The 3,278-nt window shown below is 41.8% G+C and overlaps 1 protein-coding gene across 1 annotated transcript in view; it reads right to left on the bottom strand.

Moving 5' to 3' along the window:
- Nucleotides 1-3,278, bottom strand: part of Prkar2a (protein kinase cAMP-dependent type II regulatory subunit alpha) — a 107,774-nt gene that overhangs the window by 14,786 nt on the left and 89,710 nt on the right. The window lies entirely within an intron of this gene.

Consider the following 3,278-nt stretch of genomic DNA (forward strand, 5'->3'; position numbering starts at 1 on the left):
AAGAAATTTACAGTATTAATGAAAAGAACTGTCTCTACAGAAAAATTTGTTTGGGACCTGAAGGAGGGATAGGGCTTAAACTAATGAAGAGATAGGGAGGATACTCAAGATGACAGGTAGGCAGGTGAAAAGCACTATGACTGCAGTGAATAATGGGTTCTCATCAGCAAACAATTAACCAGAGCTACAGCCAAGCTCTTCTCAGCTATGTGTAGGAGTGACAAATCAAGCTAGGAGAATGTTAACTGTTGAGTCTAGGCTCCTAAATGGGTAAGCAGTGATTTATAGATTAGGTTAACAATATTTTCTTTCTTTTCAGTTTTTTATTAGTATTAAATACATAATCAGCATGGAAACTTTTTTTGTCTTTTTGTGACAGGGTCTTGCTATGCAGTTCAGGCTGGCCTTGAGCTCACTTTGTAGCCCAGGCTAGTCTCAAAATCACCAGGATCCTCCTGCCTCAGCCTCCTATTACAGGAGTATGCCACTATGCCCAACTGTATTGCATTTTGAGACAAGGTCTCACTATGTAGTTCAGGCTGGCCTTGAACTTGTAGGGATCCTTTTGCCTCAGCCTCCTGAGTGTGGAGATTATGGGCATGCACCACCACAAGTGGTTTACTTTGGTATTCTTGATGATCAAGCAGAAGTAGGGAAGAGAAATCACACAGAAGACAGCTAAATAGGTTTCTCTTGCTCATATTTCATTAGCCACATAATTCCCTGGCTGTATCCCATGCCATGTCTAATTTGCTTAACCAGAGAAGTTACTACCTACACTGCTCGCCTACATTACTATACAAATAATGTTTGCTCTCTGACATTTAGCTAGATTCTGCTTCAATTTCTTCACTATCTATTGTATGAAAAGAATCATCCAATCTCTATCTAATGATATACTGCATCATTTAAAATATTACTTTCATACTTTGACCTATTATGCCATCATCTTTACTATTCAGTTTCAATGTATTCTAGGCTAATCTAGGGTAATTACTATGAAAAGAGGAAACCAAAGACAGAAAATGGCAATAGTTGGAAGGTAAGGCAGAAGAACCACAGGCTGGAAGCCAGCTTGGACAACATGATAAGAGAAAAAAAGGACTGTGGATGTAACTCAGGAGGTGGGTCTGGGTTCAATCCTCAGTACCACCAAAAAAAAAAAAAAAACCACCCAGAAAACAATGATAAAGAGCATTATAATTATAACAGCAGACTATATAGCTGAAAAGAAAACAAAAATGATTTTAAAGTGACTCTCTGGCAGGCATAGTGGTACACACCTATAATCCTAGCACTGCATAGAGTTCAATCAAGGCCAGCAAGACCCTGTCTCAAAAAACCTAACTAATAAATCAGACAGACAGATACTGTGTCTTTGAGTTCCAAGCCCTTCTAAGCAGGCTTTTCACTTCACAGGACTCTTCACATTGTGTAAGAGCATCTACTGTGGCTGTGGAGGGTATGAAATAACACCAAGTATCAACCTAAGCTTGGAGCAGTTTCCAGCAGAGCACTGAAGAGGAAATTCCCAATGACACCAAGTGCTTACAGAGAAAGCAAATAGTCCTATCATTCCCATGGGGAAGGAGTGCTACCCTGTGACTTCAGGACTCCTCAGGAATGTCTGTGCTAACCTTTACTGAAGCCAAGAGAAAGGAGAAGCAGGGAATGAATATAGCGGCAGTGGAGGCAGCTACTGTCACAGCAGGAATGCGAGACTCAGGGTGTGAAACTTTGTGACAGTACCATCTGCTCCCTTCTCCAGCCTCGGCAGGTATTCCCAAGGCCTTCAAAAACACTAGACAGGTCTCTCCAGAAACTACATTCCTGAGGTGGTACTGATGTTTAAGAGAGTGTGAGCTTGCAAAGCTCACAAAGTGAATGAAGCTGGAGAAAGGCGAAGGCCCAGAGGTATCTTCAGGTGTTACTATTATGGATTGGGCCTTTAAATTTTTTTTAAATTATTTATTTATTTATTTGGTACAGGGTCTCAATACTCAGCTTGGATTCATAATGATTTTCCTGTCTCAGCCTCCCCAGCACTGGGGTTATAGCCATGTGCCACTATGTCCAGTTTTGGTGTCCAGCACAGCAGCACTACATGCAGTACTGGGGATCGAACATGGGTCCTTGTACTTGCCAGGTGAGCTATCTCCCCAGCCCATGGTTTGTGTCTTAATGTCCCCCCAAAGCCACAGTCATGGGGGGGTGCTTTACAGAGGTGGCTGAATCTGGAATTTGTAACTGACTTGTGATCCAATGTTGGGATTGAGGATGTGAGTTGCTACAACCCCTGCCTGAGGTAGGCTGCCTGCATATACCATAAGGAACAAAAAAAGGCTTGTACCCTCTTTCACTCTCTTGTTGCTTTTGCTGTCTTCCTCTGCCATGAACTGTTGTTGCCCATTTGCCATGGCACTCTGCCTTGGAGCCAGCTGATTATTGAATGAAACCTCTGTGAAGCCGGGGAGATGGCTCAGTACAATAAGCACTTGCCTGGCAAGTGCAAGGGCCTGAGTTCAATCCAGGCCAAAAAAAGAAAAAAGAAAGAAACCTCTGTGAAGGAAGAGCTACATAAACTCTTCCTCCCTTGGGCATTGGATATTTTGTCTCAGCAAGGAGAGAAGAGTAACTAAGACACTGATCTTAATTAAGACAACAAGGAGAGAAAGAAAAGACTGCAAAGGACAAGAGTAGGAAGTGAGAAGGCAGAGCAGAATATTAGGAAAGGAAGTCTCAAAACAATGTGTGATAAGCAGCACCACAACCATGGAGAACTGGTGCTACTATCCACCCACCCAAACCAGGCTCAGAAGGAGTCACTCTTTTACACTCCTAGCCCAGAACTCACCCACATACAAGGTGGGTGATTTCACAGCCCATTGTGGAGCTGGCTTTTGTTTTGTTTTGGTGTTGTACCAATAATTCAAGTGGGGGCTGGGGAGATAGCTCAATAGAACAGGTGGTCCTTGAACTCACTATGAAGCTCAGGATGGACTCAAACTCAGAGCTATCCTCCTGTCTCAGCCTCATAAGTGCTAAGATTTTTTTTTATTTTTTATTTTTTTAATTGAGAAATAAATATGAATGAGACAGTTTCACAGCTGATTAATAGGACAGTTTTGATAGTCAATACACTGTACATTTGTTATCTTCTTAGTGGTTATCCATAGTACAAGAAGCAGACAGGATATTCTGTTCAAACACTGTTAGTACACCTCTTTCTTCTCATTGAATTAAGCAAAAGTAGCTATAAATTTATCCTAACTATTTTG

The sequence above is a fragment of the Octodon degus genome, unplaced genomic scaffold, assembly GCF_000260255.1.
Source record: "Octodon degus isolate 3935 unplaced genomic scaffold, OctDeg1.0 scaffold00008, whole genome shotgun sequence".
NCBI lineage: Eukaryota > Metazoa > Chordata > Mammalia > Rodentia > Octodontidae > Octodon > Octodon degus.